This window comes from Felis catus, chromosome B2 (genome assembly GCF_018350175.1).
Source record: "Felis catus isolate Fca126 chromosome B2, F.catus_Fca126_mat1.0, whole genome shotgun sequence".
Taxonomy (NCBI): domain Eukaryota; kingdom Metazoa; phylum Chordata; class Mammalia; order Carnivora; family Felidae; genus Felis; species Felis catus.
Genome location: NC_058372.1, coordinates 44,655,627 through 44,665,519, shown reverse-complemented (window position 1 = coordinate 44,665,519; position 9,893 = coordinate 44,655,627). Strand labels below are relative to the sequence as shown.

Here is a 9,893-nt window from a genome sequence, read left to right as displayed (position 1 = left end):
AACGACAACCTTACGTTTTCTTCTGAGTCTATGTTTTTCCCTCTCCCTAAAGGGGGACAACCATAATGAATAATGCTCCTGCTCATACTCAACGTACACAAATTCCCCCCTCCTGGGCCCCGGGTCCAGGATAAAACAGACATAGTCTACAACCTTGCAGTTTCTAGTGCAGCTGCGACGGGTGGGGGGCGGGTGGACACCGGGCAGGTCTTCGGCACTTTGCGAGAAGCATGGTTTACCGAGGGAGAAAACCAAGGGGGCCCAGGAAGCAGAAAAATGTTACCTGGAGGACGTGAGATTTGAAGGGTTGGGGGTCCGGGGAGGACATTCTTCATAGGTTTCCCGGCAGTGAGGAAAGGTAAGGCAGGAGGGAAGGAGAAGGGGGCGAGTGTGGTGGCGGTGGGCGCTGAGGTGAAGTAAGAGAGGTTAGTGCGGAAGGGGCCGGAAGCTAGGCCGAAGTGTTTGGCCTTAGGTCCTAGGCTACAGAGAAATTTTAAGCATGTGAATCCTATCCTGAGGACTGCACTTGAGGGAAATTTCTCTGACTGCGAGGTGGAGAACAGATTGGAGGGGAGTCAAAGGTCTGCAAGTAGACCGCTGGTGTGGGTTTAACTCAGTGATGCATTCTCCGTCACCCCCGGTACCAGTCTCCGGGTGCACGGCATTCAAGGGCTGACTGTCACCCCTCGGGAAAACATGTCTACAGCCCAGGCCTCTTGATAACTCAGCTGGTTAAAACCAACACGCGCAGTTTCAACCTTCTTTCCGTAGCCAGGACTGGCTTCGTGGGCATACAAGCTGTAGAGTTGCATAGAGCCCCTATCAAAAGGGTCCTTGTATTTGGCTCTATGTTCTGCTGTCACTATCTTGAAATCCTTTTTTTTTTTTTAAGTTTATTTATTTATTTATTTTTTGGAGGGGGGTACAAGCAGGGGAGGGTCAGAGAGAGACAGAGAGGGAGAGAGAGAATCCCAAGCAGCCTCTGCGCTGTCAGGGGAGAGAAGCCCGACATGGGCTCTCGAATCATGAACCATGAGATCACGACCTGAGCCAAAGTCAAGAGTCAGATACTTAACGAACTGAGCCACCCAGGTGCCCCACTGTCTTGAAACCCTTAATTTTTGGATAAATGGCCTCGTGGTTTCATTTTTGCATTGAGCCCCTCAAATTATAGAGGGTGTTCTGCTTCCAGCAGTCTGGGGATGGCAGCCTTCAGATAATTCTTTAAACCCTGAGGCAAAACGGCCTGGGACTTTAGGAGTTGTCCCATGATTAGACACAGAATGTCACCAGCATTTCCAAAGACAGAAAGGAGAGCGTCTTCCCCTATGCTGGCAAACAGACTCTTCCAGGCCTGCTCTGAACTGTCTTCCTTCAATGGCTCTGTAACACATCTGGACCGTGGCCAGAAAATGCTTCGGCTCAGTGGGAGAGGATGAGGGCATTCTTGACTTATTCAGAGTTAAACACTTGGAGAAACTTCAGGAAGAAAGCACTTGGTAAAAGGTAAAGCTAGCTGGCCCCTCAGCTCCCTGCCTGTTGCTCTGCTCATTCACACTTTTCTTGGGTCTTAGCATGTTTATTCTCCTCTTCCCAGTGGCCAAAGGACAAGTTTAAATTTCTTATTTCCTCTAGGGAGCCTGGAGAAAGGCAACAGGCACCAAATACAGGAAATCATGTGGAGAGGATCTCTTATTTATTATGGTTCCCATATTACTTCCCCTCCCCCAGCCTCCGCCCCCACCTCCAGCCATACTCAGTCTTCCAGCTTTTTCCTGCAGCAGGAGGACAGAAGGCAGTTCACCTCTGCTCCCTAAGGTCTGTGTGAGTCCCGAGGATCTGAAGTCTGGTCTTGTGAAACCCCACCCTCCTGTGGTTGTGTGAACTCACCCTTGAGTTACACCTCACTTAAGAGGTTCCCAGGAAGATCTCCAGTACAGGGTCAAATTTCAGGAGCCTGCAAGCCACAGAAGAGAAAGGTAGGTCCCTGAATTATTTTGCTCTGTCTTGACGTGAATCAAGGTGCTCTGAAGTAGATATGTATGTCCATATTGCTTCTCTAGCTGGCTGTGTGTTTTCAACATGTGGGTCTTGCTGAGACTGCCTGATGACTGGACCGTGAGAAAAAATTGTGAGTGGGGAGATGACATTTGCGCTTCTTGGTTTTTGGTTTTTGTTTTGAATGTGAACACATTTGGATAAAGAATGCCAACTAGCACGAGACAGAAAACATGAAGCTGATTCTTATTTTCTTTGGAGGTCACATCTCATTAGAAGTTGCATTGTTTTGGCTTCCGCATAAAGGGGAAAAGCTTACCGCCTGCCTTTTCTTTTCAAATCATAGACCCCTACCATGTTTTGTTGTTGTTGTTGTTTTTACTTCTTTCTGAGTTTTTGGGGGTTTTATTGGTGGGGGGGGTGTTGAAAATGTACCAGAGTTTACAGAGGATTTTCTGACAGAAGTAGAAATAGATGTTTCTAATTTAGGGTATCTGTAAGTCATAAGTAAATGAATAAGCATTTTGTTCAGGATCTGGTGGACTTCCCTGTTATTTTCCAGATTTTGCTATGAAACAATTGCTCTCTCTGTGGTTTCCTGAAATTAGATGCAAGCAGTGACAATGTCTGTCAAGTGATGGCCGAGAGGCTGATTTTACTGACTCCGTTGTGATAATTGTCTGCAAGGATGGTGCTCAGCCCTTAACTGGTTGCTTTTGCTGGTCACTACTGAGAGTCAAGATGATGTGTGAACTGAGACTTGGAGAAGGGTCAGGTTCAAATAACACTACATATTTCTCTGGATTTTTTTTTTTTTCGCTTTTTATGTTTTTAGTGTTTCATTTTTGTCATCACAACCAGCCCTTCCTCTGGGAGAAATAAATTGTGGTGACTTCACAGAATATCAGCCAACGTTAACTGTTCTTCCCAAAGCTTCTTTAGTTCAGATGCTTGTAACTTCTTGCACTTAGGAATTCTACCTCAGCACAGTCTCTCTCCATTCCATCCTGCATATCCTGCCACAGAGGTCTTTGGGAGATGCAGTTCTGACAATGTCACTCTCCTCAGTGAAATGTTTCCTTTGCACCCCATTGCTTATCTCCTTGCTACCTAAGGGGTAGTCCATTCTGGGACCGGCTGCATCACACATCACTTGGGAGGTCGTTAGAGATGCAAATTCTCCATTCCCTCCCCAGACTTAGTGAATCTCTATTTTAACCAGGTCGCTGGGTGATTCATAGGCACATTACAGTCTGAGAAGCCCCGACCTAAGGAAGGCAGAGAAGACCTTCAAAGTTTGTTGCTTTTCATCCCGTCCATTAGTCTTTCTGGTTGTACTGAACACCTTCTGTTTCCCCAATATGTGAGAGCTCTAAAGCCTACTTACATTTCTGTGTGCTGTGTGTCCCGGAGGCTGCCATTAATCCCTTCTACCCAGCTGCCATTGCGGCCTGATTAGTTACCCCTTCCTACCCCTCATCCAGTCCGCCGCAGACCGAGCGTCTCTCAAGTCTATGCCTTTATGGCACTTGGTGAAATGCTTCTGTCATAGCCCTTAGCTCACTAAATTATGGTTGCTGTGCTTATTTTCATCCATGAGGGGTCATTGGTCTTTTATTTCTGAAGCTATAGCCCTTGAAACCATGCCAGGTGTATACCGTGTGTTCAATCAATGTTTACTGAATTCACGAACAAATGAATGAACAAATAAATGGATATATTGTTTGAAGAACCCAAATTAGTAACCAGACTGAGGTCTAAAGTGTGCGGTTTTCCAAGGAGATTGCCAAGCCCCGCAACATTTTGCCCTGCTATCTTTTACGAGACTTTGCTGAATTCGTTTTTTCCACCAAGGATTTTGAGTACCTACTATGTGCCATACCTTTCGGAATCTATTTCTTTACGTCTCTGTGGGCAGGCTCTCCCATTAGGTGTTTCTCTACCTGTGCCCCTCCTCCTCCACCACTCCAAGCCAGAGACTTACTCGGTTTTCAGCAACTATGTGCTGAGCACCTTCCACATATCAGGCACTGCGCTATGTGGTAAGGATACGATGGCAAACGACACAGATGCGAATACTGCCACCATGAAGCTCCCCGTACAGAGGACACGTTCTTTATTATTCTCTATCCCACTTCTTCCTGAAAGGGATTAAGAAAAACTGAAAGTCCGATCTGTAATAAATATTGGCATATGCAGGTGAAGGCATTGGGCACCAGAAGGCAGTGTGATTTAGCAGAAAGAAAGCTGGGCTGGCCTTTAGTTAGTCCTGATTTAGTCCTGCACCTGTAACTCACTTACCATATGAACTCGGGTGGGGCCACATCCATTCCCTGAAACTTGATTTTCTCAAACGGTGAGCAGGGCACAGAGCTCTAAGGAGGAGAAGCTCTTGCTTTCATGAGAGGCTCCAGGGAGCCTATGCACTCACCTTCTCTCATGCTGCATGGTTATTTGAAGGGCAACGCTGACAAAGAAGAGATCTTAAGGGAGTCATTGCATTACTGTGCCGTGTGCTCGGCCATCAGGCACAGTGTGGCAATAGTTCCTAGGGAGCAGTGCCCTGCAGCTTAAAGAAACCCATTTGGCATTAGTTGCTGGGTATAGAGCTGCTTGAAGTAGGGCAGCTGAGGAAGGGGGCCATATCATCCTCAGGCAATCTCTCTTTTTGGAAAGCAGCCAGAAGAAGGGAAGACTGTAGCTCTATCAAGCAGTGAAGGAAAAATCTAAAAGCTTAAAGACAGATAGCCCATCCCTGACCCCCACTGTGGCACAGCTACAAGGATTCCCTTTTTCTTTTTTTCCACCCAAAGATGTATGTCTTAACCATATTTCACCTAGAATCAGATGTTATGCAGGACATCGTAGCCTTTGTCCCCATAGTTTGCACTTCCATGGGACGCGTGGACAGCTGGGAGGAAAGAAATACCTCCTCTTTGTGCCGCAGACACAACCACCGCCTGAAGCAAACCGCTTGGGTAATCTCGGGTAATGACTCTTTCCTTCTTCAAGCCTTCTTGTCTTGCTCCATCATCATCTGGAGCTTCCAAAGGAAAGGCCGCCCAGACTTTCTGAATTCCTTCTTGCTTCTTGTCACTCATGCACCTCTTTGCTTCCATACTCCCTGCACACACACACACACACACACACACGCACACGCACCTTGTCTGCAGTTGCCTTTCAGGAGCCAGGGTGTTTTCTGCTGGTCATTTCCTAACCTCTCCAGGGAACTTGACTCTCTAGTAGTAAACACAAGTTACTTACTTGCAACAAAACGGATATCAACCTACATACGAGATTCTTAATGACCTGTCAGCAGTCTTACAACGTGCCTGAGATCAACCCTGGCCATACCTGGTCAACATTTCTTGTTTAATCAGAGGCATGTGGTGGGCTACAAAGAGGCGGCCCTGGTTTTGGGTCCCCCTTCTGCCACTTTTTAAAATAAGTGGCTGTATCTTGTCAAGGCTTAGTTTTGTTTCTGAAAATGCAGATAACCTTTGGCACACAAGGTTGTAGAGATTCATCGGCTTCAGTATCGAATATGTTGCCTCGAGAAATACATCAGATCTTGAAAGAGGAGGCTGGCCAAGATGGTGAAAATGAGAAAATTGTCATTTGCAGATTGGTTGAAGGAACCAGGAGATATTCGAAGTACAAAGTTGCCCTTGCAGCATGTGAAGGTTGCCGTCAAATCCTTAAAGATCGCTCTATGTGCGAAAAGAAGTCAACGGAAGACTGATGAGTGGAAATTATAGGGCCACGCGTTTTAGTTCCACGTGTGGAAGGGCTTACCCCCCATCAGGACTTTCTGAAACAGGGTGGGCTGGCTGTCTTGCGGTGTGGTGAACGCCCTGTCCCAGGCAGTGTTCCAGAACCCTGGAGGCCCACGGCCGGGGTGTTCCCAAAGGGATGCCCGCACTGGGTGGAGTCCGGGTGATGACCTCTCGGTCCTTCCTGCTCAAAGCCACCAGGAGTCTTGTGATGTCAGGGCCCCAGCCCAAACCACCAAAGGAGGGTTGCAAAAAAAAAAAAAATCATCAGGCTGGAGAGTGATCTTAGCTGCATTTTCATTAGTTAGCTCTACACATCTGCAGCAATCGTTTCTAAATAGGGCCTTTGCCACAACAATAGAGCTACGGTGGACGTCCAGGAAAAAAACAAAAAAAGAAATGAGAACAATGAGGTGGGAAAAGTTCACCTCAAACCGCTCTTCTTGGGTTACTCGGTAACTAGATTGTGGGTTACTTCTTGGGCTGCAAACACATTCTTATTTGATGGAAAATTGCCACGTTCTGGTACTTTTCCCTCCAAACTAGGGTCAGGCAAGTAACAGCAAGACTCAGGGCTTTGTCTCCAATCTCTGCTTTATCTATAAAATAGAAACACTACTCTATGAATATGTATTCTTAGCTATTCAGAAATCTAATTTTAAGTGCAAACTAAGTGCTTCTACTCTCCTCTAAGTTGCGGGGACCACAAGCAGAATACTCGACTCTTAGGAAGAGAGGAGAACTGGGGCTGTCTCCCTGCTCTGAGTTGAGGTCTTTAGCCCATCTTTCCACCCATCTTTCCTTTGCTAAACGAGCCACAGCTGATAACAGCCTCTCTGCCAGTGAAGGACCCCGAGACTTAGGGCAGGGAGAATTTCGCTTAGGTGGGTCCTGTGTGTTTGCATCATCTATGGCTGGGTGGCCCTAGGCTTCTTTGCTAATACTTTATCCTTCCTGCACTCAGAAGAACTGGCTGACATGTGGTTTTGAACCCTCACATCTTCTGCAGTCACTTATGCAGCAACTCAGTATGCTATGCTTCTTCCGTCTGGTCGTGGAGTCACAGAACAAAAGGACAGTGGTCCTTCCAACAGAAATGGGTGTCAGAAAATGCGAATGTTTTGTCAAATCAAGATGAAACCGTGATATATTTTATTCTCCAGGTTTACCTAAAGGCTTGCTTTCTTAAAAGCCAAGTGAAAAATAGAACTCTTTGAAATATAATCAACTGTGCATGGCAAAATCATAGAAACCCATGCAGACCAGTGTGTTTATTTTTAGATGCACATCAGCCTGGCCAGCATAGCAAAGCAACTGTCTAATGTCCAAGCTATGGCCCTGGGAATTTCCTCTAACAAGGCTGTGTTTCCGTGCATTGTTACAGTACAAAGGGCAGGAGGCCTGAGTGGAAGGCTCATGGTAACCCCGCCTAGAGAGAGATCTGGAACCTGTCATTCCGTTCGTCTACATGGTCCTGAATGCCAGGGTCAACATGGAGGTCGCCCGCCAGCTCTGGGCAGATGCAAATGAATAGACATGTATGATTATTTCATCTAAAAATACCCCAGAGATCAGTGATGGCATTTCAGAAATAAAGACTCAGCTTTCTATTGGCAGCTGAGGATCTAATCCTCACCCGTGCCATGAAGTGGATTCTGGTCTAGCCCAGAAACAAGGATGTCATTCAAAGATCCTGCATTTGATTGCATTTAGTAAAGGGGTTGTCAAGCATATTATAGTAAAAAAAAGTTGGGGCACCTGGGTGGCTCAGCCGGTTAAGTGTCCGACTTCGGCTCAGGTCATGATCTCACACTTGGTGAGTTCAAGCCCCGCGTCAGGCTCTGTGCTGACAGCTCAGAGCCTGGAACCTGCTTTGGATTCTGCGTCTCCTTCTCTCTGCTCAGCTCCATCTCACACTCTGTATCCGTCTCTCTCTCTCTCCGTCTCTAAAATAAATAAACATTAAAAAAATTTAAAAAAGAAGATATTTTGAAAAAAAGCATCCATGTACATACATACAGCTACATACACACACACGTACAGAGAGCAGGTGATCAGAAATCTGTCTGAATCACCGGGACCTTTGCTATTATCCTAGGGCCAGTTTCTGTTCCTTGATTTATTCATCTACAAAATGGATGCAACAAACCTCACGTCCTATTAGTTTGGGGAGGCATAAGGTGCAATATCACAAATAAACTGACTCAAAGTAGACTCTGGCTCAAGGTTTTGCATTCGGGGCCTAATATGCTTTGAGCTTCTGACAAGAAATGACTAAAACTATTGACCATCAAGTCTGGAGGGCTTTTCTGTTGTTGCTGTTTTGGAGGTCGCTGTTTAGTTTTTGTTTGTTTTATTCTTTTATTATCTTTTTTGCCACTACAGAGAGAGAAGCCATTAGGTTTCTTACTTCATTGACACATTTTGCTAGTAGAGTTTTTATCTCTTGTCAGGCTGTCTCCACAGCTGGAGAAGGTCACTGCATTAGTACTCAAGGTTGCAACACTCAAAAGTCGTGTCTGGGGGTCACTAGGGAAGAGGAAGGAGTAGGTCTCAGGTCTGTGCAGGGCGGTCCATGGCCACTCTGTGTGGGGTCTGTGACCTGCATGCTAGCAGCCCCGTGTGGGGACGAGGCCCCTGTACAATCAGGCCCGAGGGGCAAGGAGACCCGCACGTACGAATAGTAGTCCTGGGCAGGGATCCTTGGGCTCAGCTAGTAGGTGGATGTCCAGGCCCCCTCCGGGCCCGCAGATGCAGGAAAAGGTGTTCTAACTCTTTGGTGAAAATGCAAGAATGTTGTCAAAAACGCCTTTATGGATTGTTTTGTTTGCGAATGTTTATTATCAGACACCCCCTCAGGGGTTCACAGGGCAGGTTGCGAATGTCCGAAGTGGGGCCTGGGAATTTCCTTCTACAAAGGCTGTGTTTCCTCTCTTTGTTAATCCTCAGAGAACAAGTGGAAGCATTACTAGAGATCCTTACTTAACCCTTTCTCCTGCCCACCACTCCTGTGTCCCCGCATCACAGAAGAGTCACGTTTCCAGCCTTCGAAGAAGAAGAAAGATTTCATACTTGGGGTGTGTGTGTGCACCTGCAGTGTGTGTGTGTGTGTGTGTGTGTGTGTGTGTGTGTGTCAGTGTGCATGTGTGGGGGTGGAGGAAATGGGTGATAAAGCACAAAACATCTTATCTGAAAAGCTTTCATTCAGTATCACGGCATGCCCGCAGTCATTGTTCAGACCCGGGGAAATGTCTGCTTTCTTTACCATATATGCCTTACAGAAAAATGCTGACCCGATTTCAGTTCCCTGCCCCCAGGGTAGGACCTGCCTAGCATGACAGCTGCTGTTCTTGTTTGGAGTCTGCTTACTGGCTCATGCAGGGCACCATGAGTTGGAATCGTCCAATCAACTAAGTTATTTATTGAGCATTTACTACATGCCTAAACCCTACTAGGCACCCAGGGAAAGCAGAAGTTCTGCCTGCAAGAAACTTCAAGAATATATGACAGTTACACATACACACACACACACACACACACACTCATATGTTATAAGTGAGGATGCAAAGAATCCAGGTAACTGTATAGTCTAAGTCTAGGGCAATCAAAAGAGATACATGAACCCTCGCCCAGCTGGAGCCTCTAATTATCACTATTTTCACGGTGACTCCTCTGTCCACAAATCTCCAAGCCAAGTGTGTGAGTGCAGGTAGACACAAATGGGTGCCTACATACACACGCACATCACTCCCAGGGGACAGCTCTGCCTTCCCAAAGGAAATAACTCCCTTGCTTTCTCACCACTAATTCCATGAAAGGACCGTTTTCAACACTCAACTCTTCCTCCTCCTTTCCTGTCTCAAGGGAAGAGATGACCTTTCCCTGCGTCCAGAGGCCATCTCTCCTCTCCCTCCCAGGCACCTCCAGTGGCCTCGGTACTCTCCTCTGTGATTGGCTCTTCCCCATTATTATTGAGTTCTACTCAGGTCCTTCTTCTTTTTTAATTTATTTTTGAAGGAGAGAGAGACAGAGCACGAGTGGGGGAAGAGCAGGGAGAGAGAGGGAGACACAGAATCCGAAGCGGGCTCCGGGCTCTGAGCCGTCAGCACAGAGCCCGATGTG

General features: G+C 46.8%; 1 protein-coding gene across 2 annotated transcripts in view; it reads left to right on the top strand.

The window, feature by feature from the left end:
* Positions 1 to 1,757: 1,757 nt before the first annotated feature.
* ADGRF5 (adhesion G protein-coupled receptor F5) overlaps positions 1,758 to 9,893 on the top strand; it is a 100,744-nt gene continuing 92,608 nt past the window's right edge. Inside the window, exon 1 of one of the 2 annotated variants that reach the window (XM_006931787.5) lies at positions 1,758 to 1,979. The gene's annotated coding sequence lies outside the window, so the exon portion shown is untranslated. Of the gene's footprint in view, positions 1,980 to 2,026; positions 2,132 to 9,893 lie in introns of those variants that run through there. The other variant, XM_023254046.2, reaches the window with a different exon arrangement.